This window comes from Papio anubis, chromosome 1, assembly GCF_008728515.1.
Source record: "Papio anubis isolate 15944 chromosome 1, Panubis1.0, whole genome shotgun sequence".
Lineage (NCBI taxonomy): Eukaryota > Metazoa > Chordata > Mammalia > Primates > Cercopithecidae > Papio > Papio anubis.
The window spans coordinates 171,457,980-171,482,874 of record NC_044976.1 but is presented as its reverse complement, the minus strand read 5'-3'; the positions used below and the strand labels follow the sequence as shown (position 1 = coordinate 171,482,874).

The 24,895-nt window shown below is 34.2% G+C and overlaps 1 protein-coding gene and 1 long non-coding RNA gene across 6 annotated transcripts in view; one reads left to right on the top strand and one right to left on the bottom strand.

Moving 5' to 3' along the window:
• BRINP3 (BMP/retinoic acid inducible neural specific 3) overlaps positions 1 to 15,376 on the bottom strand; it is a 397,925-nt gene extending 382,549 nt beyond the window's left edge. The window contains exon 1 of one of the 3 annotated variants that reach the window (XM_003893381.4): positions 14,678 to 15,376. The gene's annotated coding sequence lies outside the window, so the exon portion shown is untranslated. The other 2 variants (XM_009191377.4, XM_009191381.4) reach the window with 2 other exon arrangements.
• Positions 15,377 to 15,469: 93 nt separating this feature from the next.
• LOC101022267 lies at positions 15,470 to 18,619 on the top strand. 3 transcript variants are annotated; one of them, XR_639445.4, is made up of 3 exons: positions 15,470 to 15,729; positions 16,275 to 16,374; positions 17,585 to 18,619. It is a non-coding gene; the product is annotated as an uncharacterized LOC101022267 (long non-coding RNA). The 3 variants fall into 3 exon arrangements; XR_639444.1 differs by lacking the exon at positions 15,470 to 15,729 and adding an exon at positions 15,786 to 15,868; XR_159887.4 differs by lacking the exon at positions 15,470 to 15,729 and having other exon boundaries at positions 16,022 to 16,374.
• The last annotated feature ends 6,276 nt before the right edge of the window (positions 18,620 to 24,895 follow it).

The window sequence follows — 24,895 nt, the reverse complement described above, 5'->3', positions numbered from 1 at the left end:
TTTTCCTGTTGTATTCTACTGTAACCTAATAATAACCAATTGCAAACTGAAAGTTATTTCTCAGAATTTTTGAGGTCACCTTTGTATAAAATAAAAATTCAAATGAAAGAATACTATTATCTCAAGCTATTATAAGCAAGCAAGTGTTCTGAGTAACTACGTATTATGGGTTTTCACTGAGTGTCTGCTTTGTATAGTTTAATATTTTCAATTAAAGTGATAGTTTAAATCTACTAAATGTGATTTAATTAAATATATTTTAAAACATGTACTGCAAATTCAAAAATTAGAAAACTTTCTTTTCATATTACATGTAATACTTATTGGGTTGAAAAGTATAATCGTGGTTGAAATGGATTAATTTACCTATCTGCTCCTCAGAAAAATTGTAAGATTAATCCAATAGGCTTTGATTATTCAATCTTATTATAAATTGCTTTATAGTACTACTAAAAATAAGACAATTCAACGCTGACATGGTGTCTAACAATGGGAGACATAATAAAATTTCAGTGAAATGAGATGACACTTAATATTTTGCTAAAATGCAATCATACAATTTTAATTAATATCATCTTTTTCATGTTCCCATACAATAGATAACGAAAAGGATATGAGGGTCATTTCTAACAAGTATTATTTTAAGGGATAATAGTGTGAAAATTCAGAACTACAACTGAAAACAAAAAGAAAAATTATAACATCGTTTGCCAAGAAATATCCTGAGTACGAAAATAAAGCTTTAAAGACATTGCTCTTTTATAACATCAATCAATATTCAAGTATTAAATTCGATTAACATATTCAAACAAATAAATAAGGTAATACGTTATCTTTCTACATGTGTAAAGACATGGATTTTCATTTTTTAATGTTCACAAATTCTATATATTCTGTAGTCAGATTAGTAAAAGAATGAGAGCTTCATTATTCAATAAGTTACATCATTACATTTTGGTAATGTATAACTTCACACTTTAGTGAAATACTGATTACAATCTATAATTTTATATTTTAAATGACTTCAAATTGTTCTTTCTTAATCTATGCTTTTTTTATTTAAAGGTAATGAATTTTTAGATAGCCTAACACACTAAAATTTGCTACCGTACTTTCTAAAGATGTAAAATAATTCATCAAGATATGAAATCTTGCTTTACACAATGTAGGCCATTCTCCCTATAAATAGGTAGGATTTTGCTATTCTATTTCTATACTCCAACAAGAGTATAGAGAAATAATTCCTTTATGTTTATTTTCTGTTGAAATAAACAATAACATGTAAAAATGGGAATAAAATAATTCTGAAATTTAACAAGAAAAATTATCACTGGATACTTCTAGGAATTATAACAAAAACTACATCTTTCAAAAAGTAAAGACATTAGAAAAAAAAAGAAAACTAAAAATTAATGCTAATCCTCAAAGTAAAATGATATTTAATTCCAAGCATCACAGCAAATTGAATTTATCCAATGAGCGGCTACAAAAATGGCAGAAATTGATGTTTATTTGAGATAGAAATCCCTTTTGAATTTCAAAGACAAATGTCTTGGTATATTAATAACTCCCTTAAATTTTTTTAACAAAGTAGGTCATAAATTATGAAAGTAAGTAGAGACTGGATAGATCTTCATTAATGAATCTTGTAAAATTTTACAATATGCTATTGTTATCCTTTTTAACACTTTTGTTCATATGTCCAGATTATGAGAGATTTGCTGGCAGTTATTATGTTTTTGTAATCCCTGGGGCCCCTACTATGTAACACACTGTCTTAGGCATAGTAACTTTTTGGAACAGGCACTGAATTGAACTCCTGTTTATTTTTTTAACTTTATAAAAAAATAAATCTTCTGGGGCTGCTTTATTATATATGCTTACACTAGCAGGGGATTATTATATTAATGTGTTAGGGATGCATTATTATTGCACATTTTTATTTTTCTATTCTTTTTTATTTATTTCTCAAAAGAACAGAGCTTCCTTGTCTTCAATCATATACCAGTTAATACCGACCTTAGAAATGAGTTCTTCTAGTCATATAACTCTGCTAAACCTCTGTTCCAAAAGACCATTCTTCTTGTTTATTTTAGCTGGTCAGGCAATACAGTGCCTCTGAATTACAACTTTAAGCGTTTTCCAAATTAATGAGGGTTAGTATTCCTCTGAGAAGTATATACTCCTAAGGAAACTAATCTCCTGCTTGATCCCGTCAATACAGTCTTGTCCTACCAATAAAGAGGAAGTTAAATGCTAACACTTAATGGTAGAACTGATTAGAAAAATGAAGAGAAGGTGAGTTCCATTCCTTAAGTCGGCCCGGCACATAGGGGAAGTTATTCTTAAGAGCCCCAAATACCAGAATCACTCAGGTTACCTGATAAACATAAAATATCATGTGTTTCAACGTAGATGATCATATAATAAAATATCATTGTAAGATTCAGATTGTACTCTGTTTTCATTCATAAAAAAATTAGTCAGGCACTAAGGAATGAAGTTCAAATGGAAGATGTTGAGAAAGTATATTAGATTGGAAAATCTAATTTTAATATAAAATATAGGGAACTCTTTGACAAAGACTCTTTCCTGGGCCTAACTCTACTCAGGCTCCTGTTAACTCAGTTCTCAGGCCCTGACTTCTGAGCTTCTATATTCATCTCTATGTTGTCCAATTTTAACAAGAATCCTGCTAAGTCAGTTTTATTAGAATCTTCACCTTTAATATATGATCCACATAGATATCTGATTGGGTTCCTCATTCTCCACTATCCTAAAGGTGATATCTGACCACCCTCGCCTGTCTTTAGCAAGAATCCTGTTAGAACAGTTTAGCCAGAACCCCCTCTTACCCTTGATATTTTCTCTTAGCAATTTTCCATCCACTGATCCCCATCCTTCTCCTTGGCTATAAATGCTACTTTTTCTTGTTGTGTTCAGAGTTGAGTGAAATAGCTCTCTTCCACTTACCAAACCCGATTAAAGTAGCCCACCTTGAATAAAGTCAATCCTACAAGTCTTTAACAAGTATTATGAATATTTTTTTCCTTAACAGCTTCAGAAAATGTATAACAATTAATATATTTTTCTACCAAAACAGTAAAACAGAAGACAATTTAAAATAAAGATTAAAAGGATATGTAGAAATGAAGTAGAAATGTTGGATGCAGATATCAAGATTTAATTGTTGCTGTGACTGGCAACATGATTTTGCCTTTCCTGGCAGAATCTAAGAATAGAAAGTGTTCCACTTGCAAGGATAATAAAATGTTTTTTATTATTAAAAAAATTTTGTCACATAAGTGTCAATTTAAAGAAAATGTGAAGAATATTACCCCTGCACTTTTGAATAGTATCCTCAATTTCAGTTTTACAAAGTTTTTTTTTTTTTTTTTTTTCCTTTAACAACGATCTCAAATAAAAACTAAAACTACAAAAATGGTTCAGCAAAGATATTCATTCTGCTCTACATAAAGACTTACTAATAAAATCTAAGAAAAAGACTCAATACTGAGACAAAGAAATCTTGGAGTTTGGTAACCAAATGGACATCTCTTGATCTGTAATTGCTCCCAGGCTTACCCTGGAGTTAACCAGGCATACAAGGTGAAATGAGCTGTTTAATTAGAAGTTATTTTCTTGAGAAGCGTAAAGAAGAGCATGTACTCTGAAGTCACCAACAAAGAAGTATTACATTTAAGGAACTTTCAAAGATGGTTCAGTAAAAATTTTTACTAAGATAAAAAGAGGTAGTAATGATCTAGTCCATAGGAAGAAACTTTCAGAATTTCAAAATAATAATCTTCAGTTTCTTTTTTACCAATTTCTAAGGAAATGAAAGTGTTTCAACATTTTTAACCCCCGAACGTGTGTTACAAATATTATTGGTAAACCCCTTAACTTGTCTTCTTGCTGGTTACAGAAGTCATTCAATTCACATGGTAACAATTCCACTGTATTTTAGGCAACATGAGGCTGATTTGTCTCTGTTTTATAAACTAATGTTTCTGTGGCACCAACAAGTGAAATTGTCACGTAGAAGGTCCTAAATAAATGGAGTTTATTAATAAATAAATGGAATTAAAAATAAATTTGTAAATAAACCCTTGTAATGTTAATCTGATTTTTCATTAATTATTAAAATAAAAAAGAACTACTGTAAATGTTTTCATTAAAAAGCCAACATATTTTGGAGATAAAAAACACAACAACCCACAAAATGCCACTAAATCATCACTCTGAGAATTGTTATGACTATTTTCAGAAATGTCCTGGCTTCTCCATTTCTCTTTAATAGTTATTCTTTAATACCCTGCATAGAAAATCCATTCTTCATTGACTTTTCTCTATAATGAAGAATAGACAACCCTCCTGTCTCTAAGATAGTTATATTTACAATATCAGAATTGGACTTGTATGCAAATAAAATGAGTGGCCAAGCATTAAATTTGATTTAGTAGATTAATTTTAAAAAGTATATTACAAACAGCAAAAAAACTGTAAGCATCTTATGAGCAATGGTTACATCTTTTCACTGTTATATTCCCAGGGTTTACACCAGTGCACATAATTCATCATACGTCTGATGCACTTTTTTTTTTTGAAGAGTCGAAAACAAAAGTGATTTACAACAAGCTAACAAGACTAACACCAAGTATTTAAATCTTTATATGCTATTTTCCAAAGCCTCCTTAACTGCCATCTAATAAAGCATGTCAGAACTCTGGGTGTTTCTAATTAAAGAATGCCTCTTTAGCAATTAACCTTAGCACAACTTACCCAAATGACAGAGAGGCTTGGATAGCCCAAATTTAAACCCAGAAGTTAGCCTTATAATGTCTCCAAAAGTTATATGGTGTCTAACTAAGCTTTCTTTCTTACAATACACATCTACTTTTATCATTCCCCAATATGCAATTTTGAGAACACTTGACTATTTCCAAGGATCACTTGTCAATACATGAATTTAACTTCTGAAATAGCCCAAACTGTCTTCAAACTCAAAAAGTTATGAGGTACTATTTCAAAAGAACAGTCAACAATTTTTAAACTTTAAAAACATTTTTGAAAACTTTTTTGAAGATTTTTGATGACAGTCTTTACATAAAAAAGAATCAGCCAAATTTTGAAAAGAAATAAAATTAAAATGAGACATTACTATGTCTGACAGAGGGAGACTATTAAACATCAGCTATTCTTAGCATGTCATGCACAAACTAAGTGATAATTTTTTAAATCATCTTGTTTGAACTTGTCAAGAATTATCTTCTGAACAATAATTACAGTAATCACTATTACTGGGCTTATCTGATACCAATATTTAGTAATAAATACATTTTAATTAATAGTTAATAATTGTCTGGTTTAAGATCTTGAGTAAATTGTCTTCAGCTTTGACTGATGAAAATATATATCTAAAATACAGGAAAGCATGTCAAAGTTATATCACTTCTGTAATTGAAGAATCATGTGATGATAAACTTTTATTTACTTTACTAAAGATTATTAAAAAGAAATAATTTAGCAGTTAATCAAAACACTTATTACTGGAGCTGCTGATTCTTACTCGAAATCGGAATTGGTTTTCTTAATTAGCAGCTATGAATGATAGGTTTAAAAAGCAATAATGACAAAAGTCATCTTCATTTTTATTCCAGTCTATCTTACAATTGTAATTTGTTGTTTCGTCTTTCAAATTGGTTGAACAAGATAGTTCTTAAAATTTCTTCATTTCAGGGCTGGATGAAAGATACATATGAAAACCTGCCAGAGTTCACTCTACAAGGAAACAAGAATCCTCTGAATTATTTTTCCCATAGGTAGGTTCTATTCAAACATATTAGCATTATATTTTTGACCAAAATATAAAGATAGCTATACATTTAATAAAACAATAATCTAACTTTGATATAAAAGTTCTCAAACAAGGAATTATGGATTGCAAAATTGCATATCTTTTTGGAGGTGGGAGTAGAGGACGCTTATAAATCCATAGAGTGTCTCCACTCAAAATTGAGTTCGTTGCATAAAACAATTAATTTAATTTTTAAAAGATTTAAAAATTATTTCTAAAATACGCTTTGAATGCCCTTTACAATTTTTTTCAGGAGACCCTTTTTTCTTAGGTATGAAGTTTAAGTTTCAATTCACAGAGAAGGCTAGATTCACTTCTCTTTAGTTCACATTAGGAAAAATAATAATGCTGTCTTTGAGTTACTCCAAATTCCCTGCTGTATCATTGAATAAGTAGAAATGAGTATCTCTTATACACCTGATAAGCACAGATTTCTTCATAATTGTTTATCCATGAATTTTTTTAAATAAAATTAACAAGTTGTTTAAAAAACTCTCTTTGGAGTAAAATTCATATTTAGGGGAAAAAATACACTTTCTAGTTGTTGGTACTGTTAATCTAGTTGTTGGTACTGATAATTAATTTTCTTCTAGATTATTCCATTTTGAAACTTATAGTCTTCTTCCTCATTATTCTTTGGTATAATCTTGACAATATTACTTATCATATTTATAAAATGTACTAGTACTGTGTCTTTATATATTAGTGAACTGGTCTGGGTGAATAATAAGAAATTCTATTACTATAAACTCAAGTATAGTCATTTAATCTTAATGTTTTCAACAAACTAGACTTGGTCTATGTATTAACATGCTTGGTGTTATATGTGAAATGTTAAGAAAGCAAGCATTAATTATCTTAAAATAGTATTTTATGCAACTTTGTTGCGTAATTTATTCAATTTTTCATAATTTTTCTTCCACAAATTTAGAGTGTATTATTTAAAAGGTGTTCATGTCTGAAAAAAACAGGACTTCTTCTGTGTATATACATTTACAGGACTGAATTTTCCAACCATCAGAAATATTACCATACTGAAGTCATGAAAACCACTTTATTTACTATCTATCCCAGGAACTTCCTGATTTTATTAATTTTTGTTTTATGTTTATGTTAACTATAACAAAAGGGGCTTCAGCAGACAGCATTAAATTGCATATTTAAAAGCAGTTACAAAAAATTTATCTTAAAATTATATGGATAAGGTATTATACAGAGCATAATCATACTCAACCTTCACATAGATATGTGATTTTTAATATCATACTTGAATAAACTCATGCCTTAATACCTAAATTTATTCTTTGATTTAATTTAATCACGTTTTTTAGACTGACTTACATTTTTGGACAGCATCTGAAACATTTAAACGAAAATATTTGTTATTAGTGACAGTAAGAATTTAATTAATCTATAAAATAACAATGTAGTTATATACTGGCCACTATTTGATGCTGAACAATCTAAAATGCATGGTTACTGAATTCTGGTCTTCCCAACGCTAGATTGTTTTTTAATAGTGCAATAGTTTAGAGATAGCTTTTAAAATTAACAAAATGCAACAGTCCAGAAAAGTTAATAAAAAAAAGCTTAATCCTGATGAGCTTGGCTGATACTCACAGAAATCAGGAAAAATAAGTCTATCTATAAGTATTCTTTCACAATAAATCTATAATGGAATATAAATGAAACACACCATTATGAGATAATAATTCTTTCACAGCAGAGAACTATAATACATTCTAATGTAATGTTCACATATTTATTAATTTAATCAATAAATGTGTACTTTATAGATTTAATTTGCTGTAACTATAATATGGTAGCTACTTTATTAGCTATTAAAGGGAATTTGTTTTCCTTTGGGTGCTTTTAAAGGCATCCACATCTCATCTGAGTAAATTAGAGTTTAGGCATTAAAACAAATACTTCTGAAAAAAATAGTAAAAATAGGTTGCACTGAGGGTATTTTTTAACTCTAAACTTAAAAAATAAAACTTTGACAAATAATGAATAGTGATTATTGAAAATAACAATGAAATAGAAGAATGAGAATATGTAAGATTTCTCAGTTTAGTAGATTACGTGTCATTTTTCACCATTTCAATTTATACAATCATGGTTGCATATAAACATTTCAAAATTTGAGCACAAATATATGTTTCATGATAAAACATCAATTAATTCAGTCAACTCATTGTAAATATATATTCTATATTTTTCAATTTTGGGAAATATATTGACTAGTAAATCATAATTGAATTACTGCAATTATTAGAGCATCAATTAATTACTCATGATGAGTTATTTTGGGTATGAAATTGGGAAAGGCTCCGGAACTGTATGAACAAATACTTTATTTTAAACATTAAGTGTAGAGGAGTGGATTAAAAGCTTATAAAGTAAGCTTATAAAGTAATTATCTAGGAAGACTTTGTAATTGGATAGGTCTGCAGGTGAGTAACTGGATGCAAATATTCTTGATAGCTTATATTTACGCTTTGAAAAGATAGGGGTAGAAACCTAAAAAAGTTCCTTGTGAGGACATTTGATAACCAGTATGAAATGGTTATGGTGGCTATTTGATACTGTTAAAAAATTAAAAATTAAGAATTTGGCCAGAACTTCCAAGTATGTCTTCAGTAGAAAGGTCATTAGTGTTCATTATTAAATTTCATACTCAGACACTCATTTTCAAAAAATGGAATATTTCCTAAAACAGAATAAATATTATTAGACTATCCTCCTCCTTTTAGCAACTAAGATTATCCATTAGCAGTCAATGATATTCACACAGATTATTTTTTATTTTCCTTTCCTTTAAAAATTATGATTTATTAACACTAAAATAATAAAATTATACAGAACACATAGTAGTTCATGAAGAAAGTGGACAGAGTTATACTTCCAAGTGTCTAAATAAGTTTATCCAAGTACTTGCTAAATTAAAACACCAAAAATGCCAGATGTCATCCTAATTAATTTTGGTAAACTTTTTATGAGTTTGTAAAAAGCGTTAGAAATTAGAAGTTTGTCTAAAGTTTCTCCTTTTTAAAGTTATTACATGAAAATATTTTAATCTTGTTCCCAATTAAGAGTAGAGATCATCAGGTTGACAATATAAATCTGCTAAGAAATCAGATGTTCTTTTTATTAAATAACAATGACAAATCAGTCAAAAGCAACTATTTTGTAAAGGTGCCTCTATCCAAAACTGAATAAAAGCAAAGGTTAAATATACTATAAATAATAATGAATATGCTTCAGGAAGTATATTATTTCAAGCTTTTTAAATTACACATACAATAAAACTGTTATATTTAATCAATATCAAATATTTATTAAATTCTTTTGACACCATAACGCCACTGACCAAGATTTGATATTAATATTTTAAAAAATTGAGTCAACATTATTTATTGTGTGGAGATACAACTTTATCAAAAACAACTAATTAAAAATTCAAACTTACATGATATCCTTTGAAAAATATATTTTGTTTTCATAATATATTTGTCCTTTTTAAAGCATCCACATCTCTTACATCATTTTTTATCTACAACTCTCTGAGGTAGGCATTGTTTTCTCCATGTGAGAGATGAGAAAAATAAATGAAGAGTGGTCAAGAACATCTTACCAGGATTACATTTATCCCAGGTAGAACTAGAAATGAAATTCAGGAAGGAAGTCTAGATGTATAAGCACTCTACTTTTCCCAATAACCCATTATTAGGATGTGAAAGAGAAAAACATTAAAAGCCTTAGAAGAGAACATCACTAATCATAAGCACACAATCATAATATCCAAAAATATTTGGGATATTTTTCAAGAAAAAATAATTTTTTTTCTAAAAACAATACGTGTGCAAAACAAATATAACACAAGTTGGTGTCATTCCCATTTGTGTCTGGACTCCTTTAATATTAATACCCAATTTACTAAATGTTTCAGACCCTTATTCTAGTAAATAACTGCCTCTTTTAAAGATAATATGAAAAAACTAAAAATAAGTAGAGGAAACATAAGAAACTGAATCACAAGTTGATAATGAAACATAAAAGTTTGGAAATCCCAACAGTTGTATTCTTTGTACTTGTAGAGAGAAACACACAAATACACTACACTGAAAATAAATTCCACTTTTATTTAAAGAATACACAAATCTAGGAGTCAAGCTAATGGTAGAAATTACACACACACACACACACACACACACACACTTTGAGTTCCAATGGTTTCTTCCTACTTAGGTTGTATTTACTTAACTATAATGTACAGTAACTTTGCATGAAGAAAATCAAGATGTAATTTATGAAAATATACGTTTCTATGATGATGAATTTCTTAAGCTAAAATGTCCTATGAGAGGATGAAATCACCTATTATCTGATTAAAAGAAAATGAAATTGATTGTTATATGGTATCATTCTATTTCATTTGGAAAACATTATTAAAATAACATAGATTTAAAATAAATACCTTCTCCAACCACCAAAAATGTGTGTATGTATACAAATATATATGTATACACACACACACAAACATATACACAATGAGTATATCTACTACAATAAAATTACTAAGAATTAAACACAAAAGTATTGGGGAATTAGAATTCATTGACAAATTACTTTCTTTAGTGGATGAAAAAACTACCTTCTGCATCCGACTGAGAAAATCACTACAACTTTGCAATTTTACAACCCAAAGTTACAATTATCTTTCTTATTTCTTCAAGATTTTATCAGTAAGCCATACTAGCAGAAAAATTATTGATCAGGGATCTACATCAACAAATGTAAGTACTAAAACTATTTACCAGAGATAATTTAAATAATACAATTTCTTAGAGAAGAAAAAGTGTTATTAACAAGTAGAGGAGTTTTATGATGGTGTTTTAGTATTTTTTTTTTTTTTTTTGCTTCACTGTGTGGAAAGTCCAGGCTCCTTCAACATGTTAACAAAAAATAACAAAGTAATATCAATAATAATAACAAAACTTATTTGAATATTCAGAATGTGTTTGCCATTTTAATTGAGAAAAATCTGATAGTGGAAGAAATCTATTGGCTGTTCAATCTACAAAACTGAGAATGTGAAAGGAATTTATTTGGGAAAGAAAACCCAAAATTTTCTCTCTTTTTTTTTTTTTTTAGTTTTCCAACTGTTTTTCTAAACCCAAAGATTTTATACTGGGGTCCTACACAACACTGCCCTTGGGCAAGCTTCTTTTTTCATTCTATTTTACAACCCAACCCCCCCCCCCCCCCCCATATATTTTTTCTTAAGGTGGAGAAAATAGTAGAAATACCCACAAAACAGTTCTCTCAAGTAGTCAAAATTACTTTGTTAGTTCAGGAAACCCTTAATAGTTCTTCACTTGTCCTTTATATATTAAGGTCTGGGACCTTAACAAGAAGCAATGTTTTTAATGCATTTCTGCAACTGCCATCTTCCATATTTTATTAAGGTTATACATTTCTTCTTCTAACTCTCCACCCTTCCCATTTCTTCCTCTAACCTTGGTCCAATTTATGATTTTTGTAACATGGCTACACATTTAAATAAATGCACACTAAACAGTTAAATTAATACATGTTAAACATCTAAACTGCTTTACCCTGGTTCATGAATGTGAATATTAAGAAGTTATGCATCATAGCAGGACCAATTGAAAATGCAGATATTCCATTGCTTGCAACACAGAAAAAAATCACATGATAGTAAAACACAAGTTATATGAATGTCAAGAAAATACATTCATTCCTTACCTGCTTAACTGCATGATGACAAACAAATCTATGTAACACGCAAAAGAAAGTCACCAAAATCTGAATCATCTGTCTTTCAAGCTTCTGTGGCAGTTTTATACCCTGGTGCTCTCTTCTTTGCTTACATACATTTGACTAGCTAGAGTATTTTTCAGTGATACTAAGGCTAATTTGCAACCCTAGTCACCTTTTCCTCCTTTCAAAAAGCCGGTGGGCATTTTAGACAGCTCCAAACGTGCATCTTATCTTCGGAGGTAGTGCCTACACGGCGTTTCCCTGTAGAATTCCTATTACAAGGAAGTCCCTTCTCTAAAGGGCTGATCACGTTCTCGACCTGGTGCAAAGTAAAAGGCTCTCCGGTTCAACTCTTGGGGACTAGGAGAACAGCCATCAGAGACTTCAACTCTCTGTCACTGTTTGGCTGTGGAACCAGCAGTAACCAGCGGCCAAGAAGCACCACCCCCTCTCCGGTGGACGCTGGAAGAGAGCGCTCCCAGTCCCAGATCTTTCTACTTCCCACCCCCACCTCCAGAAAGAGGAAAATAAAAATAAAAGACCAACTTTAAAGTGGGTATAAGCTAGACAGATTCCAAATCCACACTCTTTGCTTTTAACTTCAGCCTTATATTCCAAGCTCTAGCTTCAAGTTGAAATTTAACTCTCTTCCGCTCACCGCCCTCCAGATTCTTGGGAGTTGGTGAAGGAAAGGAAGGAAGCAATGATACTTTAACACAGAGCCTAAGAAGTCATTCAACAGTTCTGAGCTCTACTTCGCAGTCAGACAAGGACAGTGATTAGGGTTTCATAAAGCAGGCATTCTGAGGAACCGTCGTTTACTAACAATAAATATAGCCCATTAAAATAAATAAATATTAACACAAAAAGGTATTAAGAGACTCTGGAGATCTTAAGTCTATTCTCTCATACAGAAGAGGTTTGCTCAAGTTTGTCTTGAGGAAGGTTGGAAATGGAGCATTCTGCAAGGATGGAAACCCCCTGGCGCACCCCACTCTGTCGGGCTGCAAATGCCCACACCAAGCACACGTTAGCCGCAGGGGCTGAGTGCAGAGCCTGCGCTAGCGGGTCAGAGTGGGGGACACCTTTCCTACACGCACGGATTATTCCCACATCAACACCAAGCCTGGGGCCAGCTGGTCAACCAGGTACCTGCTCTCCTCCGTTCCCTGAGCTCAGGTGGCAAAGGCGTTGCCGTGAGCTGCGGAGAAATCTCCACGCAGAGTCGCCTGTTGATAACCCTCCAGTTAAAACGTTCTTGGCTGCGGGAGCCCCTCAGATGTAAATTTCCCTTTCACACGCTTGAGCTTCAGGTATAATACAGCAAAACGCACTTACCTAAACACCGACTGTCTGTTCCTTACTGGATCTGACTGCACTGAAACTTGTTTTTTTCTTTCTTTTTTTTCTTTTTTTTTTCCCTCCCTCCACCCTTGCGCAACAACAGCAGTCCTCCAAAGAGGATGTTTGAATTGAATTATATGAAGCTCTCCTTTCTTCAAATGAAGTCACGGACTCTGATGGCTCTGGCTTGTCAGGCAGGACGACCGGACTGGGAAAGAGATCAGGTAGAAACTAGTGACCTAGTGACGGGTGAGGGGCGCCAAGTGGTGCGGACAACAGTCTCAGCCCTGTTCCCTCTCGGTGGGAGTCAAGGGGGGAAAGCCCTTGAATCCCGAGACTGGGGGATGGGGTGACGCTGCAGCTGGAGTACTTTTATGTCTGGGAGCTAAAAGGGCTTTTGAATTTAAAAAAGCATTGCTTGGGTTGTCGCGTCAGTCATCAATGACGACAAGAAGAGTTCTTTCCCAGAAATTAAAAAAAAAAAAGAAAGAAAGAAAGAAAGAAAAGAAAAGCGTGAACAATAGGTTCTTACCTCCATCTATCCCAATAAAAGGAAATGTTGTAGAAACCAGGAACTTGTCCTTAATTTGGGGGAGGGGGGCGGATGTTTAGAGAAAACCCGCAGTAGGTGTTAGAAATTACTGATACATGCAGGTTTGGCATTGAAATGAATATGGTGTTCTCCTTATTATGTGCCAATATGTGAAGTAAAAGTAAAGATTAAAATGTTTCTCAACATAACTATATGGAAGGGGAGCTGATAATCTTGTCAGTTAAGTCCATAGAAATGTTCATAAAAGCAAAAGGCACTGACCATATTAACATGCCTATTAAACACAGGGGGTGGGGGTAGACAAGTATGAATAGTGAGGCAATTAAATTTTTCATGTAAAGTCTATTCTTGAATTTCAATTTATCAGAACCAAGATAATCAGGGGTTTCTTCTGATAGCTCCTCTCTGAAATGAGTACTCTGTGTCCAATTAACTGTTCACCAGCTAATTCACAAAATCAGAAATGTACTGACAAATACTACGCCTGAATTAAAATACAATGCCCAAAATAACGCGTTCATGTGTGATCTGAAATATTTTAAGAAAAAAAAAAAAAATGGTGCCCTCAAAACTCACAGTCCTCTTCCTACCATTCAGTGGCATTTTAGTGTTTAAGGTCCTGCTAAATTCATAAAAATACACTTTGTAACAAAGTCCTCCCTCAGTCATGTAATTGCTTATCATGAACAAATACTGACCTGAACAACCTTCTGAAGATCAGACTAGTGAACTTTCCAGACCTTGCAATTGTCAGAAGGTCTCTTTTAAGCTCTCTCTTAGATAAACATATAAAATGTGACCTTTCAAATGGCACAGGAATGTGTGCCAAGAAGGGTTAATGGGGGTGGGGGAGATTAATGTCAACGTAAACTGTAATATAAATGAGGACAGAAATTTAAAAAATAAAGAAGGTAAAAGATATTGGGGTAATACATGGGATATTAGGGTAATACATGGCATGGGATATGTCTTAGTAGTGCAATTGCCACTAACATACTAATTAATAAATACAGTCATATGGATTTTTCATTTCCGAAAGTAACAAAAATGTGAAAAATGAAATACTTCAACAAAACAGAGCTTATTAAAAATAACACTAGTTAAGTTCCTAGTAATAGATAAAGAGAATAACTTACCAGAGGAAATTTCAGGAAGCAAGAAGACTGTGAGAAAAATACATCCAGGATTCAAATAGATATTCCATGATCTTCCAAATCAAGGTAAAGTAGTGAGCTGCAGGGTAGTGGGACTTTCAAATAATCAGCAGTTCCTGGTGGCATGTAACCAAGTAAAAGCCAGTTACACAGAGAGCCACGAACCCCCAAGGCAAGAAAGCAGAATGTGAAAATGCTTTATATGGGTGTGGGGGGGGGGGGGGGAGAAGGGGGGGGGTGATTCGTAGTGATCCTTAAGCAAAGTGAAAATTTACAGGCTGTACATCCCCATACAGTGGGGAAAGGAAGAAGCTGTGTTGCCCCAGAGAACAGGAGGTGGAATACAGATAAATCTGCAAAGAGAAGTAAAAGGATGTGTTGAAGACAACGAGATAAAGAGAGAACTAGTGAGCAAGGCTGTAGTCATCCTGATAGATATAGCAGCAAGAATGATTTAGGCTGCTGGGGAGGATCCAATGAGAATTCAAGAGGGCACCACTTCGGAAATCCTGCTCTGATCTTCCCACTCTCAGTTCTTTGAGAGTTACCTGCGTTGGGACCATTATTATTAGGATTAATAGTATTCCATCAGTGCATTTCACTAGTATTTCCCTTGAACATTTTCACTCGCAGCAACTGAGGGAGGCGTTGTAAGGAAGCCCAACACAACCAATTCCCCCACTTCCCAAATAAGCCACTACGGTCACATTACGATGACCAGATCATCAGCGATTTGCATGAGGCGGCGGGGGGTGGGGGGGTGCGGGTGGTGATCGAAGGGCTGAAGATGCGGAGGAGGCCGAGTCGCTAGGCGCTTTCGGGGGCGCTGTGCCGGGGAGGCTTAGTCAAGGGGACCGGGAACCCTGGTTAGATGCAGCAGCGGCGGCAGCAGCCCTCCCAGGTCCCACTTCCTTGGCGTTCCTGCTGCCCGTGACTCAAGGCAATTGACTTCCATCTGAACCCTCAGCTCCGAAGGCCTTGCATTAGAAGCTAGAGCTTTGGAGGTTCTGAGGACGGTCCCTGGGGAGCAAGTGGTAGGTTTCGAGGCGCCTGCTTCCCCTCTGATTCCTGCAGTTACTGAGGGAGAGTGCGCTAGAAATGGCTTTGCTGCCGAATGCATTATCTTGCCATTTTCGTGTCCCAATACTGAACAAACGATCGCCTGATCGATCGGTAAGATTAGCTTTATTCCTTCTCCCTATTCCTCTCCATGGCCCCATTCCCTCTGCAAGCCAAACCCCAATCTCTCTCTCTCTCTCTCTCTCTCTCTCTCTCTCTCTCTCTGTCTCCAGGAACTTCTTTTTTCCTCTTTGAAACCGGCTTCCCAAGGGAACTGCCTGTGTGACTGAGAGGCTAGTAATCTGTTTGTAGATGATTTATATTTTGGCTGCAGAATGAATCCCCCTCCCTACTCGGAGTACTCTCCTTAGAGAAGATCCCCCGCCCCCTCCCCATGGGTTCGCTCTCAGAGCTCGGATCTGTATAAAGAGCGCTGTGGGAGTCTTTTGCCCTCCGCTCTAGCTCTATCTTTCTCCGGACCCCGAAGCTTAAGAATTATCCGCCTCACTCTCTTTTTTAGAAATAGGAGGGAAAGGTAGAGTGGAAATTGATTTCTTGCAGAGACTGAGGCGCTGAATGATAGAGGGAATAAACATTTGCCCTGGATAAAAATGTTCTTGGTAAGTAATCTTATTTTCTGCGGTTGAAAAGGAAACAGATTGCTTCTCACTGCCCCATCCCCCACTCCATTCATTTATTTGCTCTTTGTATGTAAATCACGAGCTGGGTCAGTGGAAATTTTCTTTTCCTCTTTCCTAGGAGAGTAGTAGCTTGTAAGGGTGAATTTGAAGTAGAGGGTTTTAAGGAGACAATATGAACGCTTTAAGGTCCTTTGTATCCGACCTTAAAAACCCAAAGACAGGTAAAGCACTTAAATCTCTGTTTGTTTACTAAAGTGGTATTTAAGTATTTCCCTTATTTCCTACTAACTCTCTTTCCTTTCTGAAAATAAAAGAGTTTTAGGCAGTGGGCTCATGTCTATGCTTTTAGTACGTCTTGGCCATGTTCTGAAATACAATTTCAGTTCCAAAATTGAGAATGGTTATTTTTCACATTTCGCAGGTAAATTAAAGCTGTAGAAACCACTTATTAAATGTGTATCTTGGTTTCAATTATTGCACCAGATACAAGTTAGTAGTATCCACAATGGTTATTTGCATATTGTGGTGATACTATAAATTCATAAAGCCCTCTGGTTTTCCATGAGTCTATAGCACCCCCAGCCTGTGCATGTTCACAGTGAGGAAGGAGCGGATAGGTGTAGCAGTAGGGAAGAAGCCAAACGGCTCTTGATTGTGCTTACATCATATATCACCAAGTGTGGAAAATAACATGTTTTGCAAATTGTGTCAACTTGGTTTTCAAGAGTAAGCTGATCATTTTTGATGCACAAAATTAAGGGAGATTTGCTTTAAGAGAAATCCTCGCATTTTTAATTATAAAATATATTTTACTGGTAAAACATTTAAATTAAACTTTTTTGTGTGTGTTATTATTCTACTGTAATCCATCATCCTCTAAATTTAATTAAAAAAAGATAAACTAATTGGCACAAAATGTATTCCTGATGAAAACAGGATGGCTGAAAAATCATCTGAAATGTATAATATTAAAATGTTATTGGTAAGAATAAGCTTCATTTTAGAAAATCAGTATTCTAGAAATCAGTAGTATAAAATTTCAGAAGAGAGATAATCAAGTGACACATTGCAAGACAAAATATGCATGTTCTCAACTATCTATATAGTCTTTACAGCCATCAACATTTGCAAGAGAAAAAAAATTCAGTAAGGGCATGTTGGTATAACATTTTTTTCTTTCTCTCTTCAGGCTGTTGTCCAGCTCTAATGATGTCCTAGAGCAGAAGTGTTTCTTCTGTTGTCTCATTTTACCAAGAGGATGATGTCTGTGTATGTCTCTGTGTTTTAGAGAGGCTAACAAATGCTGCTAAGAGGATCTGAGGTTCACATAAAGAGGCTGAAAATTCGGAATTACTTTCATTGCAAATAAATGTTAACAATTGTGAAAGTTAGAGAGCATACTTTTCACATAAGACTTTGATATGCTGCCTAAAGCTACTTACAAAATTTGCTATTCAGAGAAATACATTTGTTTATTGAGGACCCACCCTGAGTTAAATTACAAAAATGTAACATTCAGATTTTTATTTTATATGTGAAATCAATGTGTGATTGCTGTTCTTAAAAATTTGAAAAAAAAAAAACCAGGATAACAAAACTATTACTTTTGTTACCCATAGTTCATGAACTTTAAAAGCGTTTACAGCATTTAAAGTTTAACAATTTAAGTATTTGAACACTATACTAATTCATATGATTACATTTGATCAACTCCTTCATGAAGCCACAGGCTTTGTATCTCCTAGCTGCCTTTTACCTTCAGAACACATCTGGTTTATACTTAGACTGCTCCAAAAGTTATGCATTTTAATTTTGTGTTGAGAATGTCTTTCTCAGATAATCACAGTGCATATTCGCAGCTAGTACTTCAGTACATTTTATATTATTGGTAATGCTTTTGTTAGCCATCCTGGTGCTGCCTTCTTATAAGAACTGTGTATGAATTCCAACTAATATATTTCTTACCTATTAACCCACTAAAATTTCTAATCTAAAAGCAATATTCAAGATACATTTTATTACAGAAATTGGAAAGCAATTTGCCTGGGAAGCAAAATGTTCATATGATTCAGGTGATTTTAACATTAAATCTAACTTGTAACAAAAATGAGTTATATAAAGATAAATAAATTGAGACTATTATTTGCATAGCAAAGGAAGTCACACATGATATACACATTTATGCATATATAATTAATTTCAATAAAATATTGATATTTATTCATTTTCATCTCTGCTATGTTTATTTTGCTTTTAGAGTTTTCCCTTTGAAAGAATCTAAAGTTTTAAAAATACCTATGTGTGCAAGAGTCTTCACAATTTATAAGATCAATATGCTGCTAAATAAACTGGGGCTAATGTATTCAAGTCTCATAAAAAAGTATGTTGGAACTTGAATGGACATTAAGGATCATTTAATCTTATCACTCATGATGATGAAGAAGTTGAGAACCAGAGTTTAAGTGATTAGTGTAATCATACACTAACTAATAACCTAAGGAACTTTAAATGCAGGTTTATTAACTTCTTAGCTAGTGTTCATTCTATTACTAAGACAGGCATTGTTTGAGAGTGGGCCTAGGAAGTAAGTGGAAGGAAGAGAAAGTAGTACAAAGATGAATAAATCGTAGCCAGTCTTCTTAGAATCCATTTTGTTGATAGCTAATACTCTTTATTGTAGAAAACTTTTATTCCTCTGCTTTATTTTATCCTCCACTCCACTGCCTTCCCATAATTGGAGATTTCATGTAATTTACCCTTGCAGAAAATATCCTCAATACTCTTAGACCGGGAGCAGGGGCTCGCGCCTGTAATCCCAGCACTTTGGGAGTCAGAGGCGGGCGGGCGAATCACGAGGTCAGGAGATCTAGATCATCCTGGACAACATGGTGAAACCCCGTCTCTACTAAAAATACAAAATTTAGCTGGGTGTGGTGGCAGGTGCCTGTAGTCCTAGCTACTCGGGAGGTTGAGGACAATCGCCTGAACCAGGGAGTCGGAGGTTGCTGTGAGCCAAGATGGCGCCACTGCACTCGAGCCTGGCAACAGAGTGGGACTCTGTCTCAAAACCAACCAAACAAACTATATATACACACACACACACACACACACACACACACATATATATATATATATATATAAAATCAGTATTCTTTTTGTACATGCATTGAGTTGCTGTTCCCTAGACTATTTTCCCTCATGGAATATAAACTGTCGATAATTTCAGTCACCTGCAATGTCATACTCCATCATATCACCTGTCTGTTCTACTTTTTAAATTCCCTAAAAATGTAGAAATAGGATTATTTCAAGAGGAAAGCCGTCCTCTGAAAATAAGTTTAATTAGACTCTAACACATATCTGAAACTATACACACAGAAACACACACACGGTATGAAAGAAACGCAGAGACTAAGACAACACTTTTTAGTGGAAACATGTAAAACACACATACAAAAAAATCCCGCCACACGTGTTCCATTAGTATAAAAACAGACAAACAAAAAACTTTCTAATTTGAATAAAAGCTACAAGACTTCAACCATTTAGGAAGGTTCAGTGTTCTGGAGTGGCTTGAGCCATACCAGTGTTTTTTCATATGCATCAATATTTGTGTGTTACATACAAGCCATTTTTGTTTTGAAAATGCCAATTCTAAAGTCGAATAGCAACACTAAAATCGATTTGGCACTAATCATCACTTCAAAAGGGTTATCATTCCTGGATTAAACAAGATGAATGTAGAATCAAATCAAACATTTAAAAATATCTATAGTGTATGCTTTTAAAATTAAAATGTTTGCACTAATCTGAAAAATTAGCGCTTTATGGAAGGATTTCTAGAACCGTATTTTAGCAGCATTCGTATTGCTGTGTGTGTTTTTGTGTGATTAATAATTAGTTTTCAGGCCAGGCGCGGCAGCTCATGCCTGTAATCCCAGGCCAACGCAGGCAAATTGCCTGAGGTCGGGAGTTCGAGACCAGCCTGGCCAACATGGTGAAACCTTGTCTCTACTAAAAATACAAAAATTAGCTGGGAGTAGTGGCAGGCACCTGCAATCCCAATTACTTGGGAGGCTGAGGCAGGATAATTGCTTGAACCCAGGAGGCGGAGGTTGCAGTGAGCCGTGATCAAACCACTGCACTCCAGCCTGGGCAATAGAACAAGACTCTTTCTCAAGGGGAAAAAAAAAAAAAAAAAGTTTTCACATGCATATAATAGGGGTGCAGAGCTTAACCTATTTCAAAGCACATACTGTTAACTCTCAGTTCCATGAAGAAGGAAGCATGATTATGTTTTTATTCTCACCTCAGTGACTTTGTATCTCTACCACCTAGCACATCTCCCTACATAGAGAAGGAGCTCAATAAATATTAATTGAATGGATGAAACTAAGGACTGCATCAATTTTTCCCTCTTTACCATTCTTACAAAGGCTTATTGCATTTAATTTTTATCCAACATTTAAAAATATTGTTATTAAATTATAGCATTCTTCAAAAAACTTTTGGAATATGTGACATATGTTTGACTTAATAAACCAAATTATATTAGAAATCATGACATTTGCACAAGACTTTATAGTCTTATCAATACCTTACTATTCACCATATTCATTTAATTCTTTTACCATGTTGTGAAGTAAGTTAGTTTTTTACCTTAATATGAGAGAAGTGAGGTATGAGGAAATTGAAGCACTGTTACTAATTACTATCTCAGTCTGCTCATTCAGGCTATTACAACGAAATACCATAGACAGAGTGGTTTAAACAACATAGCCTGGGAATTCCAAGATCAAAGTTCCAGCTGATGTGATTTCTACAGAGTGCCTGCTTTCTGGTTTGCAGATAGCCTCCTTGTCACTCTGTGGTCACACGACTTCATAGGTGTGTGAAAGTAGAGGAGGGGGAAGTGGTGAAGAGAGAGAGATAACTTCCTCTTTTTATGGGCACCAATGCCGTTATGTGGGACCCACCATTATGTTCCACTGGAAACCTTATTACCTCCCTAATTCCTTACCTCAAAATACCATCACACTGAAGACTAGGGCATCAACACACAAATTTTGGGAAGATGTAAACAATCAGCCCATAAAAATTACTAAAAGACATTGTTGAATTATTTTTATTCACTATATTGTATTTCCTAGTTTGTTGAAGAAATGTGATGAAAGTGTCATATCATTTTATTAACAAGTTATGTATATAAGTGTACATTCGTCATCTGTCAACTTCCTGCAAGTGAAATATATTTAGGGAAGAGTGAAATATTTATAGTATCATAAGCTGGATTATAAAACTGTTAGTTTATAATTATTTAACATTTTGCTACTCAAAGTGCTCAGAATTAACATTTTTTGACATTAAAAAAATAATTATTTTCTAAATTATTTGTACTACCAACATTTATTTATTAGTGTAGTGACTAAAACACATTCATTGGCATAGTGGATATATGAATCTATGCTTATCTATAGACATGTATATGTGTGTACAATTTTTGAAACAACTTACAGAAATAATAAATGTGAGAATATTCAAGGAAATGATAAGATACAACTTCCTTACAATCCTTCCTTGTAACTGGATTTTAATGATTAACTAGTATGGGTGCAGTAGAAACAACAATGGCCCCCAAACTGTCCACAGCCTAATTCCCAGAACCTGTGATAACTTCCCCTTTTATGGCAAAAGGGACTCTGCAAATGTTAAAACATTAAGTGTCCGGAGATGTAGAAGTTATCTTAGATCAGCTGTAAATGCCCAATGTAATCACAAGCATCCTTACAAGAGGGAGTTAGAATGAAAGAGTCAGAGATGTGAGGACAGAAGCATTGGTGGAGTGATGGGGAGGAGTGAGGAGAGTAGCCAAGAAATGCAGGGAGGATGCCCTCTAGCATCTGGAAAAGGGAAGATTCTTCTCTACAGCTTCCAAAAGAAATGAAACATTGCTGACGCATTTCAGACTTCTGACCTCCAGAACTGCAAACTAATACAATTTATGTTACTATAAATCATTACACTTGTGGTAATTTGTAACAGCAGCAATAGAAAACTAAGACTCATGAACAGAGTAGAATGTAAGTAGTATGTTCTTTCCTCTCTAGGATGCTAGATGATTTAACAGCAAACTCTTGCTTCCTTGCCATTCCATTACTCCAGGTACTGAGCAAACCACCATCTTTCATGAGTCAAGAACTGAGTGGAAGCTGGGTACAGCTGTTCATACCTGGAATCTCAACTCTTTGGAGGGTCTAGGCAGGGAGGGTCCCTTGAGCCCAGAAGTTCTAAACCAGCCTGGGCAACATGACAAAACATGGTCTTTACAAAAAATACAAAAATTAGCTGGTCATGCTGGTGTGCTCTATAATCTCAGCTACTTGGGAGACGGAGGCGGTAGAGTTGATTGAGCCCAGGAAGTTTAGACTTCAGTGAACCATAATCACACTGCTGCATTCCAACCTGGGCAACAGAGTGAAGCTCTGTCCCAAAAAAATAACAGCAGAGTTGATTTCTTCCTATTCATTTACATGGGGGATGGATAGGAAATCAGGGTAGGGAAAAATAGATATAATACTACTTTCTAGAAATTGACTAGTGAATTAAAGGTATATAGTATTACATAATTTTATTTATTTAGAATATACCACTAGCATATAGTCTCACACAATTAGCACTCAATACATGCTGACTTAGGTATAGCAAATATTTACATAGCTGTGAGAAAGTGCATGATGTTCATTAAATTTGAAGATTATGTGAAAAGTACTAACCTTGATATGAAGAAAAGACATTAAACACAATAAGATTCAATGCAGAAGCTGATAGTAATTGGCAAAATATTTAAAATTTTTTGAGATTTAAAACGAGACCACCAAAAGAATGACTGGCAGGGAGTGGGAGGATTTTTATTTTTATTGAAGAAATTGATATGGAGCAAATCGACCTTTTCTGCTTATATTTTGTACAGTATTGCAATTAAGAAAAGGAACTGAACATTTACTTAATTAGAATGCATCATCAATTTTAGTGTCTCATGAACTCCAAAAGCCTTTCACCCCTTTAATGAAAATAAAGAAGAACTAAACTACTTGATTGCCAATCCTCTTGGTATCTCTAAATCTCTCTAATGCTTGTATTTCCTATTCAAAAGAAATACATACTTTGTAGGAGGATGAAAAACAATCCTTCACATTGATTATAGAGTTTTGCCTCTGAGGAGAAAATATGAATTTATAGACAAAAGTAATTTTAAAAGACTACATAAAGTGAATTCATTTCTTTATTTATGGAAAGAGATCAACTCTAAAAGTCAATTCCACAAATATTTATTGAGCATTTATTCAACAGTCATTTATTGATAGTATTGCATATAAGAAGCAAGATTTTAAATGTTACAAGGATGTAAATATAAGTAAGTTACATTATTTATGTCCTAGTTAGAGGATAAGAGGAGTATACTGACAAATATAAAGGTTTTAAAAACTGCCTCCTATATTTAATTTACATCATCAATCATCCTTTTATAAGAAAGAAAAAAATGTATTGATTGTGATCTATGAGCCAAGCAATTCCTAGAAAAAAGTGCTGAATAAGACAACCAATGGCAGGGACCCCAAGTGTCTGACAACTGTTAACACTGTCATAATAATGAAAACAAAAGACAATAATAAAACTATACTGAAAGGATTGCTGCTGTCTTTAGTCTAAGCATATGATCTCCTCAGTCATACATCCAGCATGCTGCAGGCCTTTTCTTTACTTATTAGCTTCTGTAAGCATGTAAGATTGTTATCTATTTCTTGCATTTGCTGGCAGAAGGAGTTTCCTTAGAGTTTAAGAGGCAGCAGTTGAGGCCGGATGAATGATCTGGTCCATATAAGTTAAGTGTTGTAATGAACAACTCCAAACTTCAGTTGCTGAAAAGAAAACTTAGCTGGATGTCGTGGCTCACGCCTGTAATCTCAGCGCTTTCAGAGGCAGAGGAGGGAAGATCCTCTGAGCCCAGGAGTTTGAGACCAGCCTCGGCAACACAGGGAGACTTTATCTCTAGAAAAAAAAAAAAAAAAAAAAATTAGTCAAGCTCGCTGGTGCACACCTGTGGTCCCAACTTCCTGTTGAGGCTGAGGTGGGAGGATCACCTAGGCTGGGGAGGTCAAGGCTTTAATGAGGCACTGCACACCAGCCTGGGTAACAGAATGAGACCCTGTTTCAAAAAAAGAAAAGAAAAGAAAAAAGAAATAAATAAAAAGGAATAAAATTTAATTTTGTGCTCACGCACGGTTCATTTGTGTCAGCAGGATGAGTGTGGTGGTCTGATTCACAGTGATTTACGGACACCAGTAGCCTTTTGTTGACTAACCCAACACTATAGGAAGTCTTTTGATGTTCTCTATGCATTTGATAAATGAGGGAGAGAGTGTGGACGATCATTTAGGAGATTTTGTGGGCCAGCTCTAGAAGTGGCCCACATCACTTCCCTTCACACTCCACCGAGAAC